General features: G+C 42.2%; 14 non-coding genes across 14 annotated transcripts; all 14 read right to left on the minus strand.

Moving 5' to 3' along the window:
- Window positions 1–9,415: 9,415 nt before the first annotated feature.
- LOC130741994 (5S ribosomal RNA) lies at window positions 9,416–9,534 on the minus strand. Its single transcript, XR_009020861.1, has one exon. It is a non-coding gene; the product is annotated as a 5S ribosomal RNA (ribosomal RNA).
- A 194-nt stretch (window positions 9,535–9,728) lies between these two features.
- Window positions 9,729–9,847, minus strand: LOC130742108 (5S ribosomal RNA). The gene has a single exon (XR_009020975.1). It is a non-coding gene; the product is annotated as a 5S ribosomal RNA (ribosomal RNA).
- A 194-nt stretch (window positions 9,848–10,041) lies between these two features.
- LOC130742218 (5S ribosomal RNA) lies at window positions 10,042–10,160 on the minus strand. The gene has a single exon (XR_009021064.1). It is a non-coding gene; the product is annotated as a 5S ribosomal RNA (ribosomal RNA).
- Window positions 10,161–10,356: 196 nt separating this feature from the next.
- Window positions 10,357–10,475, minus strand: LOC130741526 (5S ribosomal RNA). The gene has a single exon (XR_009020420.1). It is a non-coding gene; the product is annotated as a 5S ribosomal RNA (ribosomal RNA).
- A 194-nt stretch (window positions 10,476–10,669) lies between these two features.
- LOC130741645 (5S ribosomal RNA) lies at window positions 10,670–10,788 on the minus strand. Its single transcript, XR_009020531.1, has one exon. It is a non-coding gene; the product is annotated as a 5S ribosomal RNA (ribosomal RNA).
- Window positions 10,789–10,985: 197 nt separating this feature from the next.
- LOC130742099 (5S ribosomal RNA) lies at window positions 10,986–11,104 on the minus strand. Its single transcript, XR_009020967.1, has one exon. It is a non-coding gene; the product is annotated as a 5S ribosomal RNA (ribosomal RNA).
- A 195-nt stretch (window positions 11,105–11,299) lies between these two features.
- Window positions 11,300–11,418, minus strand: LOC130741750 (5S ribosomal RNA). Its single transcript, XR_009020631.1, has one exon. It is a non-coding gene; the product is annotated as a 5S ribosomal RNA (ribosomal RNA).
- Window positions 11,419–11,611: 193 nt separating this feature from the next.
- On the minus strand, window positions 11,612–11,730 carry LOC130742089 (5S ribosomal RNA). The gene has a single exon (XR_009020957.1). It is a non-coding gene; the product is annotated as a 5S ribosomal RNA (ribosomal RNA).
- A 195-nt stretch (window positions 11,731–11,925) lies between these two features.
- Window positions 11,926–12,044, minus strand: LOC130742069 (5S ribosomal RNA). The gene has a single exon (XR_009020937.1). It is a non-coding gene; the product is annotated as a 5S ribosomal RNA (ribosomal RNA).
- A 194-nt stretch (window positions 12,045–12,238) lies between these two features.
- LOC130742041 (5S ribosomal RNA) lies at window positions 12,239–12,357 on the minus strand. The gene has a single exon (XR_009020908.1). It is a non-coding gene; the product is annotated as a 5S ribosomal RNA (ribosomal RNA).
- A 195-nt stretch (window positions 12,358–12,552) lies between these two features.
- On the minus strand, window positions 12,553–12,671 carry LOC130742039 (5S ribosomal RNA). The gene has a single exon (XR_009020906.1). It is a non-coding gene; the product is annotated as a 5S ribosomal RNA (ribosomal RNA).
- Window positions 12,672–12,867: 196 nt separating this feature from the next.
- Window positions 12,868–12,986, minus strand: LOC130742021 (5S ribosomal RNA). Its single transcript, XR_009020886.1, has one exon. It is a non-coding gene; the product is annotated as a 5S ribosomal RNA (ribosomal RNA).
- A 195-nt stretch (window positions 12,987–13,181) lies between these two features.
- LOC130741801 (5S ribosomal RNA) lies at window positions 13,182–13,300 on the minus strand. The gene has a single exon (XR_009020677.1). It is a non-coding gene; the product is annotated as a 5S ribosomal RNA (ribosomal RNA).
- Window positions 13,301–13,493: 193 nt separating this feature from the next.
- Window positions 13,494–13,612, minus strand: LOC130742076 (5S ribosomal RNA). Its single transcript, XR_009020944.1, has one exon. It is a non-coding gene; the product is annotated as a 5S ribosomal RNA (ribosomal RNA).
- Between the last annotated feature and the right edge of the window lie 215 nt (window positions 13,613–13,827).

Here is a 13,827-nt window from a genome sequence, read left to right on the forward strand (position 1 = left end):
TATGTTGATACTCTTTGCTCGTTGAGCAGTTGTGACCATCGGATGGAGATGAGTCGGATGATTTGGAGATCATCATGAGTTATGTGTTGTTGTGAAGAAGTGCCTTTTGTCGCAGAATCGACTTTACCTTAGGGTAAGCTTTTAGAGACTTTAATTTACCTAGAACACGTGGCGACGTGTCGAGTGAGGTCGGAGACGTTGTTTGACTAATCATCCTGCATTCATGCAACATTAATGAGGTATTAACACGAGACGTACTTCGGACCTCGGTGGATTCCAAAATGGTCATAAGACCCGGATTTCCGCGAAAGAGCGTTTGTAGACGACTCTTAGTAGCAGACCGAAATGGCAGACCTTCGGGTTTACTGCGATCTGGCTACCGTTGTTGTTGGTGTAAGAGGCACGCGGGCCGAAATGGTCCCACCGTGGCTGGTGTTAGGGCTGATCCGTTTGATGTCCATCCCTTCCGGAATGCATGTGGTTAACTGGGTTAACCGTCATTTGCATATCATGCAACATGCATACTAATTTAGTTGCCGAGTGTGATTGTTACTTGTTAATCCTATTTGGAACATGTTAATTGTTATCATTGTCGTTATGTTCATTGTGGAATATGTAACCCTAGGATGCTATCTCTAGCTATAAGCCTAAGTGGCTATCTCTTATCTGTACCTATTGGGTTTATTATTTACATAATTCTTTGGAGTTGACCCTCGCGTCTTCTGTGTGTGTTTTGGCGGACAACGCCCTTTGTCAAATGTCTTTAGCGGACTGGTTCACAATGGTCCACCCTTCGGGGGGGACTAGATACGAGATGATAGACCAGGATGACCCCGGCGCGTGGGTGATAGACCCCGCTAGCCATCGCGCGACGTACTCGGGGAGGATCATGGAGGATAGGGTAGACAGAGTAGGACACTTGATGGAAGGAGTGCTGAGGAGGAGCACTGTCAGTTTCAACTTGCCGCCAGGAGTGCATTGCGGACCAGGAGTGGGAGCACTACCGCCACCGTCGTCTTCGGATGATGAGGACCCCTTCGAGGAGGAGCCTGTGGGGGTGCATTCATCAGAGTCCAGCACACCCACCGTTGCAATCATTGATGATCATGGTTCGGGCCCAAAGCTCGTTAGTCCAGCATCGGAGCGCATTGCGGTTGTGAGGGGAGGACGGATAGTGTTTGTAGACTTGGTCGTTCTGGATTCAAACTCAGACGACGATCATGCTAGCATGTAGGTTTTAGTGCTGGTGTGAGCTCCTTGAGATAGGATTAGTGTAGGAGTAGAGTCTTAGCTCTGAACATCATTTGTTTCTTTGGGGACAGGGTAGTTTCCCGCCTATAGCTTTTTGTGTGGTTTCTTTACGGGAATCACAGAGAGTTGGTTGGGCTTAGGAGGTCTTGTTTTAGGCCGATGGGCCAGCTTATTCTCAGTTTTGAGGGATGGTGTTGCGGACACTTACCTTTTTCTTTGGTTTGTACATATTGCCTACGGGCGTCACACTTTTCTTCTTTCCGTCACTGGAGGTTACTCGTGACAAGGTTGCTACGTACAGCGGGGGCTGTTATATATATTGTATATTAGTTCTGTTGTTTTTCGCATTTGGGTTTTATTTATTTCAGTCTTGTCTATATTATCGACGAAAAAAAAATATTCACGTTTTTCCGCATTAAGTTTATTTTTGGTTACTAAAGTGACGCCACCGAAATCGGGGTGTACAGTCTCAGTGTACGGCATCAAGTCCTTATCTGTTAATCCCAACTGGTCGAATGCATCACCGTAAATAATATCCGCAGAACTTCCCTTGTCCAAAAGTACCCTTTGCACATTAAAGCTACTGATCCTTACCATTACTACCACAGGATCATCCTTATGTGTCTTGATTCCCTCGAAGTCCGCTGATGATATCACTATGTATGGGTGCTGAAAACCGAATGGGGCCGCGTACTCTTGCACTGATGTTACCGCCCTTACATGCATGCGCCTCGCGAAGGGCATGTCACCGCCTCCACCAAAGCCCCCAACAATTATATTTATCGTCTCCATCGGCCGTTCGAGGGCTTCGTCGAAGGTTTCTTCAGCTCCCTTCCTCCTTGTCGTCAAGGTTTCCTTCTTGTCCGTTGTTGGCGTTCGCTGGTGGTCGTCCCGCCTGGGGCCGCCCTTTTGACCTTTGCCTGGCCCATGCGCAGTCATTTGCGATCGTCCCGCCCTGATCAGTCTCCCGATCTCGCCTTTCAGCGTGAAATAGTCACTGGTGTCGTGTCCCGCCGAGCGGTGATACTCAAGTCCTTCGACCGCATGTGTCGCCTTTACCTCCCGGAGCAGCTTCGTCAATTCCGCATTCGGGTCTCTTTCTGGCCCCTCACGCCGGCGAGGGCCGGTGGGCCGCCACGGGCGGCGACGTTCGAGGTTTTCTTTCTTCGAATAAAGTTGCGCCTCGAAAAATTTCTCCGTTTGCGTGACCGTCTTATCCTTCCGCGTGCGGCTCACTCCCTTTTTCCATCCTTGTTTTCTCGCCGGTCCCACGTCCCTTTGTCAGCCGACCTTTTCCGCCTTCGCACGCTTCCTCTTAAACGCGTCGTCCTCCTCATCCAGGATGAAGGTGTTCGCTCGGCGAACTTCCGTCAACGAGCGAGCTGGCTTCCTACTCAACTTGCTGTTCAGCTTTCCCGGCAACAGTCCATTTTTGAAGACACGAGCGCAGGCTAGTGGATCCAACTCCTCGATCTTCACAGATGCAACACTGTACCGCTTCACATATTACTTCAAGGTTTCTCGGTCCAACTGACGGACATTGTACAGATCGTCGATTGTAACCTGCTTGATCTTGCTCGCGGAGAATTAGACAAGGAACTTGGACGAGAAATTACGGAATTTCACTATGGATCCCCGAGGCAAAGTCGTGAACCAAGCCATCGCTGTGCCTTTGAACGTGGATGGGAACATCCTGCACTTCACCGCATCGGAAGCTGCGCTTATCACCATCTTCGTACTGAAGTAAAGTAAATGGTCCTTTGGATCAGTTCCCCCACTGTACGCTTACAAAGCAAGGTTCTTCATGTTGTCCGGGATGGCCACATCTCTCATCGCCGCGGAGAACGGTTCGAACTTCGCGACGGCCTCTGCTTTCCGCCTCCTTCGTCTTGCTGCAAGTAATCATTCGCTGTCGTATGTCATCGACATTGCGAATCAGGTGTCTCCAATCTCGGTTAGTGATCAGGGCCTAAGGTAGCGATGGTCCGTCTCCAAAGACCTCCAGGGATACCTGTCACTCAGGTGAGGACGGTGGAGAAGGAAACGGAGGCGTCGGAGAAGGAGTAGGAGGCGGCGGTGGAGGCGGAGGAGGAGTCGATTGCTCAGGTTGTTCACGACGAACCTCTTCTCGGCGCGGCCTTCCTCTTACACGACGCGGTGGGGAACCGCATCTCTGCTCCAGATCTCCGTCGCGTCGTCATCAAATTCCGATCACAAACCGGGAATTCAACCGGAAATACGAAAATCAAAGAAAATTCTACATAAAATCAAACTTCTCTCAACGAAATCACAATCCACGTAGTCCGGGAATCGAAATCTACCGATCCCCACAGACGGCGCCAAATGTTCTATCCAAGAACATAGAAGTGAGGTATGGTACCTAGAGTGAAGGGATTGCAATCGTGGGGATTTAGAGAGAGATAGAGAGCGTGCAACCGCTTAGAGAGAGAATGTCCCTGAATTCCATGTTTTTTAGTGGGCCTCTCGGGGGAGGCCCAAACTCCGTGGCTCACTCACCGCCCTGAGGCAAGCGCCCCTGGGCGAGGGCCCCTGGGTCTCGCCCAGTCCATTTCACATGCTTAAAATTGATTAAATTGTTGATGAATATGATGAGATGCTTGCTGGATGATTGTCCCTAGAGGGTGGCCAACTCGAATAAAAAAAAAGGGGAAGCCTAGAGCAAGTAATGCTCTCGGCCGAACCCAACATTTAGGGTTTCGGTGGGTTTTCTCTTATTCTTTTGTGCTATTGATGATTGATAATTGCTACTGGAATTTTTATTATATTTGTGAGGCATGTATAACGCCAAGAACATGATGATGATGCTAGATCCATCTAGGTTTGAATATGAATAATTTTCTTGATGTGATTCATTGTACTGTGTGTCCCTATGTGACTTGGGTTGTACTGTGTGTCCCGTTTTGATTGTTCATCTGCGGATGATCGTGATTGGCCAAGGTGTTGAGGTGGTTGTGTGAATGGTGAGAACGTTAGCCTAACTGAACTTAGGTGACTAACTAAGATGCGACTTATAGATTCCCGTTTAATCTTGTTGTTTTATGAGAAATGTGATTGATTATATGTTGAACATGAGATCTGACCCTGTTTATCTGTTATGTGTTATTCCCGGGGAGGGGGGGGCAAACGGTGACGATCAAGAGTTTGGTAACTTCGTGGACGATCGATCTACCTCACCAAGGGAAGGACAATGCCTGACAGACCGACTCTCGTCAGGTACGTCGATTATATGACGGCAATGCTACAATTACTGGCCGCGATCGGCATGGGAACATCGTTGAAACCCAGACGATGGAGTGGGGCAAGGTGAAGATGCCTTTTCCGCCTTGTCGTTTCCTACATCCTGGTGATGAGGGCTCTGGGTCAAATTCTCCACAATTGTCTGACGTGGAAGAGGATCCTTCCGAGGGTGTAGAGGTTGCTGTCGTACGGCCCGTCGTTGAAGCTGCTGCACCAGCGGAGCCAGAGTCGAAAGTCAACCATGATGAGCCTGAGGCCATGGTTCCAGTCAAGAAGTGGAAGAAGTCGGATGGGTGGCTTGGACCGACAATATCTGAACCTGAGGAAGCAGAGAAGAGACATTGCGGGTGGCTTGAGGAGTCCGATTATGAGTGATCTTCGTTTCCTTTGCGGGTCGAGTGATGCGTAGCACTGAACTACCTTGTAATTTGTTTTATTTTAGAGGATATTTGATTTTGGACCTTAGTCTGTGGTTTTGGATAATGTTTCTGTTGGTTTATTTCTTTTTATTGGAAGAGTTGATTAATTAATTGAAGAGTTTTGTAAACTTAAGTATTGAAGAGTTTTTGTAAAAAGAATCTTTATCAGTAAATAAAGATTAATTAATTGAACGACGATTTTTTTTTACGGAAACTGAAACGTTTGTGTTCTGTGTGACACTCGAGAAATCGGGGTGTTACACATAGGATTTATGTATTTGTGTGCTATTTACACTATGGGACTAGACTTGATGGCTTACCACCTAGTTAGACTCTTAAGGAATAAGTGAGGATCAAGCAATGATTTTGGATAGATCTTATTTTATGACGATTAGTGTAAGACCCAAGTTTTTAGATATAGATTAAATAAATTAGATTCCTATTCACGCTTAGGTTTCGCTGTATCGTGAAAGGAACATGAACAAGTGTTTGCTGATTTGGATAACTTAATGAAGAAGAAAGTTCAGGAAATGACTAAGGATGGTACTATAGTAAATTTAAGTGATAGCTCGAGCCATTTCTACCCCCTTCTAAGGTCGAGAGTGTCCGAAAAAGGATATTTCTGCTACTAGAGCACTGTTTAAGCGAAATTAAAATTGTTAGAAAGAACCTTCGAGTATTTTTCCCATGACCAGTGTTTTGCTACGGAACTCTGGACTGTAAACATGATAAGTTAGGCTTCCCGGAAGTCCGTCGAAGCTAGGCTTTATCTTCTCTGGGACTTTAATTAAGACCCTGAATGAAGAGTTTTTCTATTCGGAGCTTTCGACGATTGCAATCTTTCTTCAGAAGGAAGTTTCTTCATCCGACGCCAACTGCAAAAAGTTGTTTTCCGGCGTATTTTGATCCATACTGCATTTGAATTGTTTTCTTCTATTTAAAGAACCTCTTTTTGAGTTTTGGCATTCTGTTGCCAAATATTCACTTATTATCAGCAGATGAAAGTACCAACCAGGACGAATGGATCCGCGAAATCTTCGTTTTTCCTTTTTTCCCCTCCGCTATAAAAGGAAGGGAAATGAGAAAATATCTAATTTCCCACCAATATAAAGAGAGAGAGAGCCGCGAGTAGAGAGAGAGGAGGAGAGAAAATTCTAGCTTCTTGCCCGATCGTCCTGATTCCGGTTGCGTTGGATTGCTAGCGAAGCAATCTCTATACTTCTTGCCTCTGTTTCTGTTTTCCGTTGTGTTTCTTTATGTCTTTTTGTGCTCAAAGTTTTGAGCACTTTGCAAAAATACCTTTTTAATTCGTTTTCTTCTTTCAATCATCATCTATACCTTTCCTGCGTTCCATATTCACCGCGGTGCGCTTAGATTTTCACCGAGTCCCCGTAGATCTGAAAATCTAACTCAAAAACGCATTTCTCTATGAGATTGCTTTTTGAACCAAAAATTCACGACTTAACTTAGTGTCTTTAGGATTAGTTGCTATATGGGATTCTCTACAATCCTATCAGTTTAATTTTTCAAAATTTTGATTTTGATTTTTTGAGCCTAAAATCTTGACCCAAATACCCCTTTTTGCATTTCAATTCCGATAATTTTTTCGAGCATTGTTTTACCCTAGTTATGACCTAAGATTATATAGGAATTAAATTAGATCGAAGAAAAAGCGTAGGAACGCTAAAATTGAGAGAAAGGCCGAGAGCACAATGTGGGTGGGGGAGAAAATAATTTTTCGCTAAAACTCGTCCTTTCGTCTTAGATTATCGTACTCTGAAACTTTTATAGTTTTTCTGACGTTAGTTAATACTATTTAGATTGTTTCGACTTGGTTTTGACTGAATGATGTTATATTTGCGCAAAGGTTTGGTTTTGGAGACCTTGGAAGCGAGTGAAGGAGCCCTGCATCGTGAAGCTCGACAATTTGGAGGTGAGGGCAACTTACTTGCTAGCTAATGACTTAGGCGTCGATAACTTTGACTTTCTTATTTGATTGTGATGATGTTGATTGAGCTGAAATGAAAAATGTTTTCTGAGGCTTCGGCCGTTGTTAAACCTTGAGACTTGTGTCTCTGTTTTCTAGGGCTTCGGCTGACATATGTGTTGATTTTTTATTGTTGCTATGATTGATGTTGACTGAATCACATGTGAAATTCTGGCAACCGTAGGTCATATGTTCTACTAGATGTCTAAGACATCTTGTATAACATTAGACAAATCACAGCAAACAATTAAGCAAGTTAAAGGACAGAAATACTAAAATCACACAAGAGATTGTTAACCGAGTTCGGTGCAATATCACCTACGTCTGGAGGGTTTTCACCCGAGAAATATAATCCACTATTATAGAGAAATTGTACACAAAGGTCTCAACAGAACTGCCCCAGTTCAACTACCTTTTCTACCTATCTCTACTCGTGGCTTATTACTTAGTCCTCCCCCTAAGTATAAGAGCCCATCTCACTTTCTCACTCTCAATCACTTCCACAGTGATTGAACTCTAACGAGAGTACAAAGACAGATCTTAAGATCACACAACTAACACAACTCTTAGCTTACAACAATGGCATAAAGCTACTAAGAGAACACTCAGTATGAACTCAATAAAACCCTAATAAAAAATACACGAAGCACACCTAGCATCTAGGTCTTGGGTCTTTATAAGTAGTAGTCTTCCTGTCCTTGTCTTCGATGGGCTTGAAAGCACATAGAGTCTTTATAAGTAGTAGTCTTCCAGGCCTTGTTTCAGTAACAAACTAGTAACAGATCTGCACAGAATCTTCTAACCGTGATTTAAGGTGCAGACACAAACTTACACAATTAACTCCAAATCAAACCCTTTTGAACCGGGTTTAACAACACTTGATACCTCCCTTGATGGGGCATAGAAGCTTCCACAATAACCCTAACTTGATGACTATGTAATCAATGCAAAGCTTCACACAATCTACCAAGTAACAGAATGTTTCCCAGGTACAAATGTCATAGCAAGATGTTACAACATCTTGTCCGACATGTTGGCATAAAACGCACTTAGCTAAAATGCAAACAATCACAACAAAGGAACAACAATCTCCCCCTTTGTCAATTTTAGCTACTACAATCCACTACCAGAAAGCTCTTCTGAAAAAAAATAAAACTTGCAGCTTGAAACACAAGATAAGAGCAAACAGAGTATATCAAGGTAGCTTAAACATCATTTACAAACATAGCTATTAACAACAACTATGAACAACCAAGTGCAGTAACAAAAACTAGATCAGAGTTTATCATGGCATACAACCATAACCCATAACAACGACACCACTTCACAGTAGACACAACAAGCATATCAGAAATCACTGCATACCAGAAAATACTGCTACACTACTGCCCCTTATTAGCACGATTTGGCAAAGGCGCATTGAAGATCATATGAAGAACTAGCATACTTATCCATAACATCCATAGTAGCTAACCATAGTGCACATAAACCAAGTCCAAAATTATTACAGACCATAAGAGTAAAAGTCATAGAGCCAGCAGGCTTCATCAAATACATCCAAAGAAAAAAACTTAAAGAGATGCACTAGCAGTGGCAGAACTGGTAGAGCCAGTTACATCCTCTTCTTCATCATACTCTTCTTCTTCTTCTCCAGTAGTGTCATATTGAGCCTCCTCTTCTTCAACAGTAACATTTTCATCCCCAGCAATCTCAGCTTCCTCTTCAACCTCTTCTTCCTCAGCAACAGTAGGAACCTCAGTCAGTGCCTTGATCAGTTGATCAACATTAAGCTTCCTCACCTTGCAAGCATGTATGGTGTCCTGCAGGGTCTTTGAAATTTCCTGCAATTCAGCCACAATGTCCTCCTTGCTCGACCCGGGTGCCTTAGTACCACTGGCACTAGCAATTCCTCTAGCAGCAGACAACATAATGTCTGGAACATGTGTCCCAGTACTCAAGCGATAATCAAATTTGACAGGTAGAGGCTTCTTACCTAGAGGTTCATCAGCCCTCAAAATGTTAGGATGTTGATGCAGAATCAGCCCAGAGAGAAGACAGGGAAACATAATAGGCAGCTTCACAGCAAATGATCCAGCATCCACGACTTCACCCTGACATCCATTCTTATTTTTCTCTCTCCTCTTTCATATTTCTTCTTTGTTCTTTATTCCTTCTTCCTTCTTCCTAGTTCTTTCATCTTTCTTCTTTCTATTTTCTTGTTTGTTCCACCAAAATGATATGATATGATTTTTAAAAATTATGAGACCACCACAATAAATAAATATATAATATTTGCAGTTTTATGGTGAAATTAAAAAATTTGAAATTGTAAATAAAATAGCAAATGAAGGTATTTGGGTCTGGAACACAGCTCTTGTGGCGTAGCCACAAGCGTGCAATTACTTTATTTTTGTCTTCAACTTTGTAGTTCACTTCGTATTCATCCGAGGCTTCTAAGAAATTAAAAAAAAAATAAGGAATTGCGAAAAAACGGCAAAAGGGGATGCAACACGAGGACTTCCCAGGAGGTCACCCATCCTAGTACTACTCTCGCCCAAGCACACTTAACTGCGGAGTTCTGATGGGATCCGGTGCATTAGTGCTGGTATGATCGCATCCGTAAAGTTATGCGGGTTAAAACATAATATGCGTTAAACTAAGAAATTAAAAAAAAAATAAGGAATTGCGAAAAAACGGCAAACAAGCGTGCAATTACTTTATTTTTGTCTTCAACTTTGTAGTTCACTTCGTATTCATCCGAGGCTTCTAAGAAATTAAAAAAAAAATAAGGAATTGCGAAAAAACGGCAAAAGGGGATGCAACACGAGGACTTCCCAGGAGGTCACCCATCCTAGTACTACTCTCGCCCAAGCACACTTAACTGCGGAGTTCTGATGGGATCCGGTGCATTAGTGCTGGTATGATCGCATCCGTAAAGTTATGCGGGTTAAAACATAATATGCGTTAAACTAAGAAATTAAAAAAAAAATAAGGAATTGCGAAAAAACGGCAAACAAGCGTGCAATTACTTTATTTTTGTCTTCAACTTTGTAGTTCACTTCGTATTCATCCGAGGCTTCTAAGAAATTAAAAAAAAAATAAGGAATTGCGAAAAAACGGCAAAAGGGGATGCAACACGAGGACTTCCCAGGAGGTCACCCATCCTAGTACTACTCTCGCCCAAGCACACTTAACTGCGGAGTTCTGATGGGATCCGGTGCATTAGTGCTGGTATGATCGCATCCGTAAAATTATGCGGGTTAAAACATAATATGCGTTAAACTAAGAAATTAAAAAAAAAAAATAAGGAATTGCGAAAAAACGGCAAACAAGCGTGCAATTACTTTATTTTTGTCTTCAACTTTGTAGTTCACTTCGTATTCATCCGAGGCTTCTAAGAAATTAAAAAAAAAATAAGGAATTGCGAAAAAACGGCAAAAGGGGATGCAACACGAGGACTTCCCAGGAGGTCACCCATCCTAGTACTACTCTCGCCCAAGCACACTTAACTGCGGAGTTCTGATGGGATCCGGTGCATTAGTGCTGGTATGATCGCATCCGTAAAGTTATGCGGGTTAAAACATAATATGCGTTAAACTAAGAAATTAAAAAAAAAATAAGGAATTGCGAAAAAACGGCAAACAAGCGTGCAATTACTTTATTTTTGTCTTCAACTTTGTAGTTCACTTCGTATTCATCCGAGGCTTCTAAGAAATTAAAAAAAAAATAAGGAATTGCGAAAAAACGGCAAAAGGGGATGCAACACGAGGACTTCCCAGGAGGTCACCCATCCTAGTACTACTCTCGCCCAAGCACACTTAACTGCGGAGTTCTGATGGGATCCGGTGCATTAGTGCTGGTATGATCGCATCCGTAAAGTTATGCGGGTTAAAACATAATATGCGTTAAACTAAGAAATTAAAAAAAAAATAAGGAATTGCGAAAAAACGGCAAACAAGCGTGCAATTACTTTATTTTTGTCTTCAACTTTGTAGTAGTTCACTTCGTATTCATCCGAGGCTTCTAAGAAATTAAAAAAAAAATAAGGAATTGCGAAAAAACGGCAAAAGGGGATGCAACACGAGGACTTCCCAGGAGGTCACCCATCCTAGTACTACTCTCGCCCAAGCACACTTAACAGCGGATTTCTGATGGGATCCGGTGCATTAGTGCTGGTATGATCGCATCCGTAAAGTTATGCGGGTTAAAACATATTATGCGTTAAACTAAGAAATTAAAAAAAAAAATAAGGAATTGCGAAAAAACAGCAAACAAGCGTGCAATTACTTTATTTTTGTCTTCAACTTTGTAGTTCACTTCGTATTCATCCGAGGCTTCTAAGAAATTAAAAAAAAAATAAGGAATTGCGAAAAAACGGCTAAAGGGGATGCAACACGAGGACTTCCCAGGAGGTCACCCATCCTAGTACTACTCTCGCCCAAGCACACTTAACTGCGGAGTTCTGATGGGATCCGGTGCATTAGTGCTGGTATGATCGCATCCGTAAAGTTATGCGGGTTAAAACATAATATGCGTTAAACTAAGAAATTAAAAAAAAAATAAGGAATTGCGAAAAAACGGCAAACAAGCGTGCAATTACTTTATTTTTGTCTTCAACTTTGTAGTTCACTTCGTATTCATCCGAGGCTTCTAAGAAATTAAAAAAAAATAAGGAATTGCGAAAAAACGGCAAAAGGGGATGCAACACGAGGACTTCCCAGGAGGTCACCCATCCTAGTACTACTCTCGCCCAAGCACACTTAACTGCGGAGTTCTGATGCGATCCGGTGCATTAGTGCTAGTATGATCGCATCCGTAAAGTTATGCGGGTTAAAACATAATATGCGTTAAACTAAGAAATTAAAAAAAAAAATAAGGAATTGCGAAAAAACGGCAAACAAGCGTGCAATTACTTTATTTTTGTCTTCAACTTTGTAGTTCACTTCGTATTCATCCGAGGCTTCTAAGAAATTAAAAAAAAAATAAGGAATTGCGAAAAAACGGCAAAAGGGGATGCAACACGAGGACTTCCCAGGAGGTCACCCATCCTAGTACAACTCTCGCCCAAGCACACTTAACTGCGGAGTTCTGATGGGATCCGGTGCATTAGTGCTGGTATGATCGCATTCGTAAAGTTATGCGGGTTAAAACATAATATGCGTTAAACTAAGAAATTAAAAAAAAAATAAGGAATTGCGAAAAAACGGCAAACAAGCGTGCAATTACTTTATTTTTGTCTTTAACTTTGTAGTTCACTTCGTATTCATCCGAGGCTTCTAAGAAATTAAAAAAAAATAAGGAATTGCGAAAAAAACGGCAAAAGGGGATGCAACACGAGGACTTCCCAGGAGGTCACCCATCCTAGTACTACTCTCGCCCAAGCACACTTAACAACGGAGTTCTGATGGGATCCGGTGCATTAGTGCTGGTATGATCGCATCCATAAAGTTATGCGGGTTAAAACATAATATGCGTTAAACTAAGAAATTAAAAAAAAAAATAAGGAATTGCGAAAAAACGGCAAACAAGCGTGCAATTACTTTATTTTTGTCTTCAACTTTGTAGTTCACTTCGTATTCATCCGAGGCTTCTAAGAAATTAAAAAAAAAATAAGGAATTGCGAAAAAACGGCAAAAGGGGATGCAACACGAGGACTTCCCAGGAGGTCACCCATCCTAGTACTACTCTCGCCCAAGCACACTTAACAGCGGAGTTCTGATGGGATCCGGTGCATTAGTGCTGGTATGATCGCATCCGTAAAGTTATGCGGGTTAAAACATAATATGCGTTAGACTAAGAAATTAAAAAAAAAAATAAGGAATTGCGAAAAAACGGCAAACAAGCGTGCAATTACTTTATTTTTGTCTTCAACTTTGTAGTTCACTTCGTATTCATCCGAGGCTTCTAAGAAATTAAAAAAAAAATAAGGAATTGCGAAAAAAACGGCAAAAGGGGATGCAACACGAGGACTTCCCAGGAGGTCACCCATCCTAGTACTACTCTCGCCCAAGCACACTTAACTGCGGAGTTCTGATGGGATCCGGTGCATTAGTGCAGGTATGATCGCATCCGTAAAGTTATGCGGGTTAAAACATATTATGCGTTAAACTAAGAAATTAAAAAAAAAAATAAGGAATTGCGAAAAAACGGCAAACAAGCGTGCAATTACTTTATTTTTGTCTTCAACTGTGTAGTTCACTTCGTATTCATCCGAGGCTTCTAAGAATTTAAAAAAAAAATAAGGAATTGCGAAAAAACGGCTAAAGGGGATGCAACACGAGGACTTCCCAGGAGGTCACCCATCCTAGTACTACTCTCGCCCAAGCACACTTAACTGCGGAGTTCTGATGGGATCCGGTGCATTAGTGCTGGTATGATCGCATCCGTAAGGTTATGCGGGTTAAAACATAATATGCGTTAAACTAAGAAATTAAAAAAAAAATAAGGAATTGCGAAAAAACGGCAAACAAGCGTGCAATTACTTTATTTTTGTCTTCAACTTTGTAGTTCACTTCGTATTCATCCGAGGCTTCTAAGAAATTAAAAAAAAATAAGGAATTGCGAAAAAACGGCAAAAGGGGATGCAACACGAGGACTTCCCAGGAGGTCACCCATCCTAGTACTACTCTCGCCCAAGCACACTTAACTGCGGAGTTCTGATGGGATCCGGTGCATTAGTGATGGTATGATCGCATCCGTAAAGTTATGCGGGTTAAAACATAATATGCGTTAAACTAAGAAATTAAAAAAAAAAATAAGGAATTGCGAAAAAACGGCAAACAAGCGTGCAATTACTTTATTTTTGTCTTCAACTTTGTAGTTCACTTCGTATTCATCCGAGGCTTCTAAGAAATTAAAAAAAAAATAAGGAATTGCGAAAAAACGGCTAAAGGGGATGCAACACGAGGACTT

The sequence above is a fragment of the Lotus japonicus genome, chromosome 2, assembly GCF_012489685.1.
Source record: "Lotus japonicus ecotype B-129 chromosome 2, LjGifu_v1.2".
Classification (NCBI taxonomy): domain Eukaryota; kingdom Viridiplantae; phylum Streptophyta; class Magnoliopsida; order Fabales; family Fabaceae; genus Lotus; species Lotus japonicus.